Source organism: Phacochoerus africanus, chromosome 6 (genome assembly GCF_016906955.1).
Source record: "Phacochoerus africanus isolate WHEZ1 chromosome 6, ROS_Pafr_v1, whole genome shotgun sequence".
Lineage (NCBI taxonomy): Eukaryota > Metazoa > Chordata > Mammalia > Artiodactyla > Suidae > Phacochoerus > Phacochoerus africanus.
In genome coordinates this window covers 81,506,012-81,519,387 of record NC_062549.1, presented here as the reverse complement: position 1 = coordinate 81,519,387, position 13,376 = coordinate 81,506,012, and the positions used below count along the sequence as shown (strand labels likewise).

The 13,376-nt window shown below is 37.1% G+C and overlaps 1 pseudogene; it reads right to left on the bottom strand.

Annotated features, from left to right (window-relative positions):
* Positions 1–270: 270 nt before the first annotated feature.
* Positions 271–1,112, bottom strand: LOC125128688 (14-3-3 protein theta-like; annotated as a pseudogene).
* Positions 1,113–13,376: the final 12,264 nt, after the last annotated feature.

The following is a 13,376-nucleotide window of genomic DNA, read 5'->3' as shown; positions in this document are numbered from 1 at the left end:
TTCTGTATTCCTAGCAAAAAGGAATATATTAAGAGCATGGAAAAAGATGCTTACTTCCTTTCAAGGAAACCCCCAAAGAAGAATATGGATGGGAAGGTAGAAATTAAGAAGTTATGTAGAATATTCTTTAAATTGTAATTAACCACATTTTCATATCTTCACAGTAATACAAAACACAGTCACTTGTAGAAATGTTTCAGATTGCTTAAAATACCAGATACGTTTTTAGTCCTCTACATGTGTTTGAAAGCTACTTATGCTAATATGAAATTAAGCTGTTAACACTTTCCTCCAGCAGTAAATGAACACAGGAAGGCTAAGAAAAACATAAACCAAGGAGTTTTCTCGAAAACTGCAGTTGATTCCATACACATGAATGGGTTTCTTTGCTATCGAATATCCAAATGGAGAAAGGGACAGAGATGAGCAAAAAGGTTTCTTGAGGGGAAGAAGGATGATGCTCTGCATGCACTGGTTTTCTGCCCCTTCTGTCACATCACATTCTTCTCCTGCACTGTCTGATGTCTAAAATGTTCAGTTGTCTCTAAGCAACTACATAATGAGGGGACTATCTCTGCATGTAATTTCATTCAATGTATCAAGTTCAGCAATGGCCTCTTCAAAAGCCATTTTAGCCAGTGTGCAGACAAGTTCTGGGTTAGTAAAGATCTCACAGAAAAACACAGAAATTTAAGAGCCCCAGACAGACTGGATGTGTAGGCTGCATCAAAAGCCTCCCAGTAAGCTCCTTGGAAATTATCTATCATTTGTTTCTGGTCATTTTCACATGCAATTTCAGCAAACCACCAGAAATAATCTCCCTTCATTTTCAGATAGAAGATCTTACTCTCTAGACTAGTTGCAATGGCTATTAAATACTTATCCAACAATTCTGGGACTGTGGTCCAGATGGATCTCTGTTTGGACCCTACTGTCTCCTGAAAGTCTTTAATCAGCTACACTTTCTGGTCAGAGGTGTAGGTTTTCTGCTCAATGTTCAAGGTGGCCTTCCAGGTGGACCTGCATCCCCCAACCATGTTCATGTGAGTTTGTGCTCCTGCTTGGGCAGCTTGGCAACCTGCTCCATCACCACCTTCAACACAGGTGACCATGTTGTTGTAGCACTTGGATCACCTTCTGGATCAGCTCTGCCTTCTTCATGAGGTGAGGGAGAGGAGAGCAAAGGCGATCACTCACCTGATTGAGTGGAGGCTGGTGGAGGGCCTTCATATCTCAGAAGTGCAAGTCCCACCACTTTGGTCCACTTTGGGTTTAGCCAAAAATCCTCCAGTCTTACCCCACCCTGACCGTGGTACCTGCCAAGGGGAGGGCACAGCACCAATAGATAATTGACTAAGGGTCCACTTTACTAAATTCCTGGGAAGCAGCATGAACCAAAAGAAACACCCAGGCATTGTAGCTATACAAATCAGCAGAACATACAACAATTCTGGGTATGTCCACAAACAGGCTGTGTGACCTTGAGCAAGGTTTTATTAAATCTCTCTGAACTTCAGATTCATCACCTGTAAAACAGCATGGAATCTGTGAAATAGGAATTCTTTCTATGTCGTAATGCTGTGAGTTTTCTTTAAGTTAAAATAGATGACATAATATGAATAAAGCACTGGCATATGTAGCCACTCAGTACATAGTACCATGTAAAATACTATTAGAAATGCTTATTTCAGATTTAGCTATTCATGGTTGAATGGCTCCGCAGGTTAAGGATCCAGTGGCATTGTCACTGCTGTGGCTGGAATCACTGCTGTGGCCTGGGTTTGATACCTGGCCCTTGGAACTTCCACAGGCCTGGAGTGAGGCCAAAATCAAAACAAACAAGGAGCACAGCTATTTGGAGATGATCAGCCAAAACTGGCTATGCCAGATGGCAACAGAGAATTTGTCTAGACTTTAGAATGGGAATAAATAGTTGTTAGCAATGCCTCAATCCAAAAAAAAGGAACCTAACAGTCTGGGCAGGTGGGAAATTTCCAGGCTTATAAAGCCTGTTCCTTGAGAAACGGATCCTGGATTAAATGAAGGAAAATAAATAAGAAATGCTACCCATGGCAAAACTACAAGAACGTCTAGCAGCTCTGGAGAGGATGGATTATATTCTGGAAAATTAAGAACAGACACTTGATCTCCCTATGAAATCAGTACCAAGATTTGCCAAAGTTCCCAATTGTATAAATACCACCATAACAGTGATTTACAAAATATGTTCTATAGAATTCTACTTTCCAGAGATGTGAAAAAAAGTATCATAAATAAATTTGGAAACACTGCATAGCAAGATCCCTTCTTGAGGAGTCTTAATGCATGTTAGCATGTTAAAGCTTCTGAGAAGTTCTTCAGAGTAGAAATATGTTTCATATCTGTCTAATTTGATATTTTCCCAGTCTACTTGATTATGATTATATTTTCCCTTGCAATACCATTCTCTGTCATATCTCTAAGAGTATGAAGATAATATATGCACAAGGTTATTTATCATGAAATAATTTTTAACAGCAAAATATTGAGAACAATCTGAACTTAAGTGCATAGCACTTACCTTCTCCCTACAAATTATGTATATAGGGAGAAGGTTAATATGATTAAGACTCAGGGCCCTCGAGAAAATGACTCACTCACCAGTTGGGGGACATTCTAACCCATATATATTTGCCTTTCTGTGTGCTATTGTATACAATTCAAATTTCAGTCTCAGAAAAATTACAAATTACCAAATGTGTCCATTCAATACTCCAAGCTGCAAATATTGTCTTTGTAAGCCAATGCTTACTGTATAAGAATGTTTCTATAAGCATTGCTTCTCCTCTAATGAAAATAGTCCTGTTGATAAAAATAAGGAAAACATTTTATGCAAGAAGTTTCTCCCAGGCTTTTACCTACAGAAGCAGAAATGTGAGATGTTTTCCTATCATCTTTTCCATCTTACAAACTTTGGTGCTGGCTTGGACATTCATTTTCCCTTTTGCCTATAATCATGTAAAAGTTCAAGGTAGGAATAACTTGTATTGAGATTTGTTTTGCTGAGTTATCTGTCCCCCAAAAAATTTGGCTTTGCTTTTGTGAAGTTCAGCATGATACACTTTGAATTTTTCATAGCTCTCCATATTTTGAACTGTTTGTATTTGTTTAGACGGTCTAAGAATATAGAACCTTCCTGTCCTAGAACAGACTGGTTACAAATAACCAGCTTCTCTGAAAAAAGGTAGTAAATGTAAAAATTCCAAGGCAGACAAGATATACTCCTAGTCTGCACTGTTTCTGGAGACATAACAGAACCAAAGAAGGTCCTGACAACGCAAAATAAATTATAAAGTTTATGGGATCTGGGAGAAAGAAGGAGAATAGAGACCACACGAGGACAAACTATTTAGAAGGGGGTCTCTCTAAAACCTTGATAACTTACTCCTTTGATGAGGCCAAGGGGAAACCTTTACTTCCATACATCGCTGGTGTGGAGATGAAACAGTGCCCCTCTTATAGACAGGAATTTATCTATATCTAACAAGATTATACATGCATTTATTCTTTAACCAAGCAATCCAATTTCTAGGAATTTAGGATGAAGATACACTCCAACAAAATAAAAATATATATTCATAAGATAATTCATTATGGTCTAATTATAGTAGCAAAATATTGGGAACAATATAAATGGACAAAGTAGGAAAGATTAAATAAATTATGCAAAGTCTATACAATGGAGCTCCATTCAATTACATTGTTAATTTAAAAAAACTGAATTGCTTATTTTAAAATATTTTAAAATAAGTAGATGCATACATAATTACCTTATTTCCCTTTTTTATGCTAAAGGAAGCATACATACTATATGCTTCTTGAGTATGCTATCTTTAGTATTAAAAAGGGGAAATAAAGTAAATATCCAAAATAAAATTTTGCATTAAACAAACAAGAAGGAAAAATCAGAAATTAATGAAACTGACTATCTCCTGGTGTTATTGAGAATAGAGTGGAAGAGAAGAAGGTGTCTTTGGCTGTAAAACTATATATGGTTTTGGTATCTGAGCCATATTCATGTTTACATATTCAAAACTAAAAATAAACTAACACAATTATTTTTTAAAAGCCCAAAAGAGAATGCAAACAGGAACTGTTTGACCCTAGTAGTATTGGTAACATAAACACAAAGAAGAGTAAAGAGCCAATCCAAATACCAGTGGAGCACTGAACTCTAAACACACATGCTCAGTAGACCTATTCTAAGGACAAAAAGGACTGCAAAAATATCCCGAACTTTAGCCTGTAGGATTTTATGGATAGTGAAATTGATGCATTAATTCTGAAACTATTTTTCATGTAGTATAGAACTGAGGAAATTAATAAATATATTGATGTTATTGAGAATTAAGTTTATCAGTGTGGGAGAAGAGAAATTAAAATATGAATTTGAGAAACAAGAGAAAGACCTTGTGGTGAGTTATCCCTTGTGGTGAGTTATCTGCATAAACTCATTATTAAAAAAAAAATCTCCTATCTCTGTCCAAAGACAGGAATTAGATTCAGAGACAATTCTAGTGGAAAGAAGCATACCTATTGCCAGAACTTCATTTCTCATTACTGTCTCCACTGAAAGGAACAGAGTCTCCTTGGAGGAAGTGACTGACTCCAGGTCTGGAGCAGGAAAAGTACAAAGAAAGTCTGGAATTTCTTGCTGTGCCAGAAATAAGCAAGTGCTCAAAAACTTACTGGAATATATCAAAATAAAATACAAGGCAGCTCAAAATAATCCTCACTAGCCAAATTTGGGACCATTTAAACATCAGAAAGAATATTGAGAATAATAGATTATAACACTTGATTATAAAAGAATCCACGAGTCTCTACAGAAAGAAGGAAGGGGAAGCTCTTGTGTACAGAAGAATATCATACAATAAATAAAGAGGAGATGGTAAAACTAGAGAAAAATCATCTTGCAAATGATTGTAACAATTCAGGCAAGTGTTTTTAAGCATTTTTGAATAAACAAGTATATAAACATTTTTGCTTTATAAAAAGTAGATAATAAGGCATATCAGGCTTTTTTTTTGGGATGAGGAACCTTATTATTATATCTAGCCATATATCAGGGTGACCACATTTTGACCTACTCATCAACAATCAGATATTATATACCACTTGATGTGATATAATGGGAAGTATACAGCACATGTATGAAGTATCCTTGCCTAAATAAATGAACCTGAATCTAGAACAAGCCTCCAAATCTGTCAGTTTATAGGAAACACCATCCCATACTCATCAAAATGATGAAACTTGGTAAGTCTAACCTTAGCAAGTTTGGTAAAGATGTGGAACATTGGAAACTCACACCTGGCCAAAAGGAATGCAAACTGACTCAAGTGGTTTGAATTGGACAATATTTAAATGATGGGGAAAATCACCTTCTCTCAGGTAAGTATTATTAATGGATATATTACCATTGTGTAAAGATGGTTGAGGAACAAAGTATTCATACAGCTTCAAGGTAGTACCCTAGAGATAACTTATTCATTACAGATGGGGAAATGTGCCTTTACAATGGAGAAATCTGACATATCACCTTAATCTAGTGATCAAATTTAATGTCACTAGTAATTTATCAAATTGAATCATGTATCTCTTAATATGATACAAATACTATATTCAGGAAGGATATAAATCATCAGTGTGTTATTCTTCTATGTTGAGCAGCACCCACGGCAATGGACAGCTTTGTTACTTAATTTCAAGGGTTGATAGTTTTAATTCGTTTTGAAGATCTTATATTCTGTATTTTCATGTCAGATCAAGTAATTCATTTAAGACGGTTTTTTGTTTTTGTTTTGTTTTTTGTTTTTTGTTTTTTTTAGGGCTGCACTCGCAGCATATGGAAGTTCCCAGGCTAAGGGTCCAAATTGGAGCCACACCTGCCAGCCTACACCACAGCCACAGCAAGGCAGGATCCGAGCCACGTCTGCAACCTATACCACATCTCACAGCAATGCTGATCCTTAACCCACTGAGCAAGGCCAGGGTGCGAATCCATGTCCTCATGGATAACTAATCGGGTTTCCCACAATGGGAACTCCAAGAAGATGGGTTTTATATTTTATTCAGAATCTTGATTGTTTTAACGTCAAGGGTCTTTCAAGGCTTCTAACTCATTGAACTACTAGGAATGGAAAACAGCATAGTGTCTTTTGAAAATAATCTAATATCTGTGTGTGTCACTTAGATTCATTTGCCTAGTAATGTGGTACCATGTGGGAAGGGTTATAAAAAATGTTTATACCCTTTTATTCAATAAAATGGCAAGGTAGCACCATGTGGGAGGGGCTATTAAAATGTTTACGCCTCATTATTCAATGATATAGCTCTTGAGAATTTATTCTAAGGAAATAGTTTAATAGTAACAGAACACTTAGCACAAAACATATGTCCGATTTGATTTGGACAACCAAATACTGGAAATAACATAAATGTCTCTGCATAATTTACTCTGCAACCTCTAAAATACTCATTGTGAAGATTGTAGTAATATGGAAGATGGTTCTGACAAGGAATTTTAAAAGCTGAACATAAAATTTGCATGTAAGTCAAATGCAACTTCTAGAAAATGTATGCACATGTAAGGATAAGATGAAACAGAAAAGATATTTATGCTGAATTGGTGGAATTATGGTCGACTTTGCTACTTTAGTTTTTTTCTTAATATTTTGACACATTATTTTAACATGATGTGAATTTTTTATTTCAAATTTTAAAATTCAAAAGAATTTACCATTCACCTTGCCTCTTGAAGAAGAAATGTGTTCAATGATTTTGTTCTTACTGGAGTCTTGGCAGTTTCCTGACAAAATAGGCATATTAATTCTGGTTTTGATGAGATAATACTAAAGAATCTAGCCCAGTAATTGGCACATGGAAGCTAATTAATAAACAGTTATCAAGTTTTGTTTTGTTTTGTTTTTCCCATACTTAATTAATGGTCCGGTTAGAGATGGGGGAATCAGTGCCCCCTAGAGGTCCAGTGTGGAGATGGCAGCGTCAATCCTTGTGAGAGAAGATTTGGGGAAGGACTGTGGCTCCCAAGCAGAGAGGTGAGAATTCAGAAGCAGACAACTACTTAAGAAACAGCTGTTTACTAACTCCTTCCCATGCAGGGTTTCCCTTTCCACTGTACTCTGCTTATCCTTACGTGAATGTAGGCAAGAAAGGGAGCCAAGTGTGCTCTTAGTTATTCAGCATGCTATTCATCTGCCTTCAGTCTTTCTTGTCCACTCAAGCTGGAATGTAGGTCTAAGTCCCTGTTTGGCCACTTGCAATGTGACCTTGGGCAAGACACTTGTGTTCTCTGAGTCTCAGTTTCTTCATCTGTAAAATAAGAATATTAATCCACACCCTACTTGTCTTTCAAGTGTTTTGTAAGCTCTCTAACCTAAACACACCTATTATCATTATGTTGGTAAATCTGTCCTGAGACATGATAGCAGAAGTGTTTGGTTTAACTCTACTGGTATGTTCCAGGCTCAGAGAATACGGAATTAAAAGGCTTTATCCTCAAAAATGGCTTCCATCCTACTCTTTCATCCCCATTCACCACCACCAAGCCCTCAGGAAATGAGAAATTTTGCACTGTTAAAAATAGATCTTGTTGAGTTTTTGACATCTACATGTTCAACCTTATATTGAAAAACTGGTTATATTTGTGTTGTCTTTATAAAAATTGAGATCTTTTCTTCCTTCCTTCTTTCTTTCCTTTTTTTTTGTTTTTTGTTTGTTTGTTTTGTTTTTTAGGGCCGCACCCACAGCATATGGAAGTTCACAGACTTGGGGTAGAATCAGAGCTGCAGCTGCTGGCCTAAAGCACAGCCACAACAATGCAGGATCTGAGTTGCATCTGCAACCTACGCCACTGCTCAGGGCAACATTGGATCCTTAACCTAGTGAGCTGGGCCAGGGATCAAACCCATGTCCTCATGGACACTAATCAGGTTGTTATCTCTGAGCCATGACAGGAACTCCCAATCGAGGAGATACTATTGAGAAGAGAGGGACTATACGCTTTTCAGCAAATATTGCAACTTTTACAGAATATCCTAGACAGTAGACAATCCCCAGGGATTTGTGGTGACAAATAGTACTAAGATGTGGATGAATGAGGAAGTCAAAATGGAGCTCCTACAAGTTTGTGTGAAGATAGATGGATGGTCCAAATGAAAAGATAAGAGGTTGTGAAATATTAATGGTTGAAAAAGTTGTTACAATGTGTTCTAAAAAATTTGTCAGTAGTTATCAGACTTTTACCTATTGGCCCAGGAATTCCATTTCCATTTCATTTAATTTTATTGAAGTATAGTTTATTTACAGTGATGTGTTAATTTCTTCTGTACTGTAAAATGATGCAGATATATAGATATATATGCATGTATATTCTTATTCTTTTCCATTTTGGTATACAGTAGAAACTTTGTGTTTATCCATCCTATATATAATAGTTTGCCTCTGCTAATCCCTAACTCCCAACCCTCCCCCACCCACTCCCTCTTGTCCTTGACAACCACAAATCTATTCTCTATATCTATGGTCTGTTTTTGTTTCATAGGTATGTTAATTTTTTATCATATTTTAGATTCCAGTTATAAGTGGTGTCATATGATATTTGTCTTTCTAACTTACTTTTCTTAGTACAATAATCTCTGGGTCTATTCATGTTGCTACAACCAGCAATTCATTTCTTTCTTCAGAAATATCCATGTAGTTATACATATAAAAAGTCGCCCATGGCAGTGCTGTTCATAACAGCAAAAAGAAAAAAATCAGAGACAACCTAACTATGGTACATATAGGTCATCAAAATACTATCCCACCACTAAAAATATGAATATAGACATACATTTTTGGTGAAATTGGTTTGGGTCTTCAACAACTGATTTCTTAACATTGCACCCCAGAATTGCACTTACCTACTCAGTCACTGATATCACATGGCCAACACAAGTTTTGTCCTGTAAGGGCAGCCACCTTATTTCACATTCCACAGAGCAGGACTCAGGTTCTCTGTGGGCAGGCAGATCCCAAAGAGAAGGGAGGGAAGGGCTGAGATTCAATTCTTTCTCCTGATATCTTCAACATAAGGAAGTGGACAATGACTGAAAAGATTACTCCAGTGGATCTCTCACTGCTAACATCTCTAATGTAGCACTAATTTCATACTCTTTCAATATGAATGTCTATTTTGTTTATTTTCTACAGTCATTTATGAGAAAAATGCTCAGTAAAAGCTGGGTGAATAAAACCACTGGAACAAGAGCAGCAAACTGCATAGAAAGAAAACTATAAGCCAAATACTGACATCATCCTGAAAGTGGAAGATTTAATGTGGGCAGAAAGCACACACTTAAAAATTTAGAAAATGTGGGTTATGGTCTCTGAGAAAACATCTTTGTCTTAGTTTACCTACCCACATTATTAGTTTCACATGTCTCTGAGGCTTTTTCTTTTTCTTTCTTTTTTCTGTTGTGTCCAATCTTTCTGTTCTTCAGATTGGATAGTTCTTACTTAGTTAACTTCAAGCTCATTAATTCTATTTCATCTCCAATCTGCTGTTAAGTTTATCCAGTGAATTTTTAGGTTTTAGACAGTATTATTTTTAGTGCTGGAATTTCCACATTTTTGTAGATTTCATGTCTCTGCTGAGATCTCCTATTTGTTCATTAATTATGACCATATTTTCTTCTACATTATTGAGCAAACTTAGGATAGCCAGTCTAAAATCATTGACTCAGATTCTAGCACCAGAGTTATCTCAAGGTCAGTCTCCATTACATTGCCTTTTTTAAAAATGTGGGTCATATTTTCTTGTTTATTCATATGTATAATTTTTGGTTGCCATCTGGACATTTTGAACTGTTCAATCCGAAGGCTCTGGATTCCCTAAAGATTATGGAATATTTTTTTTACCAGGCAGGTAACTCAACTGAACTTAAACTCTAAATTCTAGCTCCTTCATAATGGGATGCAGCTGGATTCTTTGTTCAATTATCTGAGCCCTAGCCACATACTTGACATCTACTTTTCAAACATGTAGTTCAGGGGTCAGCTAGAGATTTGGGCACATTATATACAGAATTTGGATCTCCCTTTGGATTTCTCCTTTGCTAGATTATTTCCTTCCAGCTGCTATGGTTGCTTTGAACTCTGTATTCTAATTCTTTATTTAGGTCAGTAAGGTTTGGGATTTTCTATCTAAGATTTAGCCTGGTCTGAGGCAAAATTTGATAAAAGTGGGAAAAGTTTTCATCTTGGTGCTATTCTCTTCTTCCAAGTGTAGATACTGCCTCCCCCCCACCCCACCAATACCTGTCTGCTTTGAGTTGCTCTCTAGATTCCAGAGTTTATGACTGTTTTCTCTTGGACAGTTGGTTTGATCGAGACTGCTTCTATGTAACTGAAAACTGGAAGCCTCTAGATGTAAGTAGACTTTGAATAACATTCTTCTTTGGAAAGGACTTTTAGCTACTTCCTATGTACTTCCTTATTTCCTGTTTTTACTGGCCATAATCTTTATATTTCTTTACTTCTTAGTCAGGTTCCAGTGATTGTTGTAAAGTGCCCTCCATATTGTTAAATACAAGCCCCCCATTGTATTTATAAATATATATATATTTTTTTATTAGTGAAAAATGTTATAGTTTTTAAAAGTACTGGTCCTTGCAGCCAGAGAATCAAGGTTATCATCTCAGATTCTCACTTATAAGCTGAATGGCCTTGACAAACTCATTTATTCTGGACAAATAACAAGGTGCCTCATTTGTAGAATAAAGTTAATAACACCTATTCTATGGATTGCTGTGAGGACAAGAAATAGCTAACACAGCCTGGCCTGGTGTCTGGTACAAAAATAGATACTTTAAAAATGAACAATTTTTAGAGTAGTTTTAGGTTCATAAGAAAATTTAACAGCATGTACAGACCTCCCATAAAACTCCTTACTCCCTCCCATACACAGCCTCTCCCGTTATCCACAGGCCCCAGCAGAGTGACACATTTGTTACAATTGACAGACACATCATCACCCAAACTCTGTAATTTACCTTAGGGCTCACTCTTGGTGTCATACACTCTATGGGCTTGGGTGATTTATACTGTTGTATATCCACTATTGTAGTACCATAGAAAATAGCTCTCTGCCCTAAGAAGCTCCTGTGCTCCACCTATTCATTGCTCCCTCCTCCCAGCCTGTATCAACCACTGAACTTTTTTTTTTTTTTTTTGCTTTTTTGGACCATCCCTGCAGTATATGGAAGTTCCCAAGCTAAGGGTCAATTTGGAGCTGCAGCTCCCTGCCTATACCACAACCACAACCTTTTTTTTGGTTGTAAAACAACAAGCATAACCACAGGATCCAAGCCATGTCTGTGACCTACACCACAGCTCACGACAACGCAAGATCCTTAACCCACTGAGCGAGACCAGGTATCAAACCTGCATACTCATGGATATTAGCCAGGTTTGTAACCCACTGAGCCACCACAGGAACTCCTGCAACCACTGAACTTTTTACTGTCTCCATAGTTTTGATTTTTCCAGAATGTCACATGGTTGGAATCTTACACTCTGTAGGCTTGAAAAATGACATTTTTCAGTTAATAATATATATTTAAATTTCCTTCATATCTTTTCACTGCTTGATAGCTCATTCCTTTTTTGCACTGAATAATATTCCATTGTCTGAATGTTGATTCATTCACCTGCCGAAGGACATCTTAGTTGTTTCCAGGTCTTGACAAATGTGGATTAAGCTTATATAAACATCTGTGTGCAGGTTTTTATAAGGATCTAAGTTTTCAGTTCATCTGGATAAATACCAAGGAGCAGATGGATCATACCAAAAGGGTATAGTTAGTTCTGTAAGAAACTGCCAAACCTCCTTTCAAAGTGGCTGTACCATTTTGCATTCTCATTAGCAGTAAATGAGAGTTTCTATTGCTCCATCTCCTCCCCAGCCTGTGGTGTTGTCAGTGTTTCAAATATTATATTTTGATGTAATTTTCCTAGATTTTCTTTTTCAAGGAAGTAGAATAACAGATAACAGAGAAAGCATATATAAGGGCAATACTTCTTTCATTTATAGTCCATCAATTGCTGAGATGCTCTGGCCACAATTGGTATGTTACCTCTGATCCTCCCTTTTCACCACCACCACCATCCTTGATGGTGATATGCACAAGAAAAGAAAGTTCTGTATCTCAAGCTAGCACTGGTTGTGCCCTTTTTAGTCTCCCTACAGGCAAAGCATGACTCCTGCTTTAATTGCTCTGCATTGTTATCAAACTGTTTGAAGTGCCATATCTCCTGAATTTAACCATAAGCTCTTTTAGAGTAAAACCTGTATTTATGTATGCTGCTATGACACCACAGCATACATCATAAGCTCTTGCGTTTATTATATGATTTGATTGCTCCTGAATCAAAGATGACTCCCACAGTAGTACATCCACATCATTCATTTCTCATTTCACACCCAGTCTCTGATCTGCAAAAAGTGAACTGAATCAGCATGGAAGACCATGCCCCACAACTATGGTTGTCTGAGAATCTCCTGTGTCATAAATTCCCCCCCACCCCCAGATCTCTCCTCCTTGTGGACAATACGTGAGACAAGAGAAAATTCTGCAGACAAATTTTCTCAATGCACAAATTCTTCATCACCTCTCATTGTTCACAAGTGAAATAGGACCAAGAATCCAGTGCCTCCTAAATTTTGTGATATATAGTAGGAGCTAAATAAGTGTAGAATACATGAACAAATCACTGGATGAATTCTTGCCTATAGATAGTTTCGGAGGCCCAGTCACGGACCTCCCCAAATGCCCAAACTCCAGTTCCCAAAAACTTGTGAGTGTTGCCTGACATGGCAAGAGGGACTTTCCTGATGTAATTAAGGGAGATTGTGAGACTATTCTGATTACCCATGCGGGTCCAGTGTAATCACATGAGGTCTTAAGAGCAGAAGACTTCCTGCTTATGTTATAAAAAGATGAAACAGAGGGAAAAAGAGAAGAGATGCAAAGTGAGAGGATAAATTTACCCACAATTATGGGCTTTGAAGATAGAGGAAGGGTCCATAAGCCCAGGAATGTGGGTACCTTGAGAAACTGGGGAAAGCCCTCAGCCGACGGCAAGCAAGAAACTGGAGACATTAATCCTAAAATGTGAGGAACTTAATTCTCCCAGCAACTCAAATGAGGAAGTGGATCTTCCCTAGAGGCTTCAGAAAAGAATGCAGCCCTGCAATAACTTGATTTAGCCAGGTGAGATCTGTGTCAGATTTCTGACCTATAAGATAATACATTTGTGTTCTAAGCTGCCAC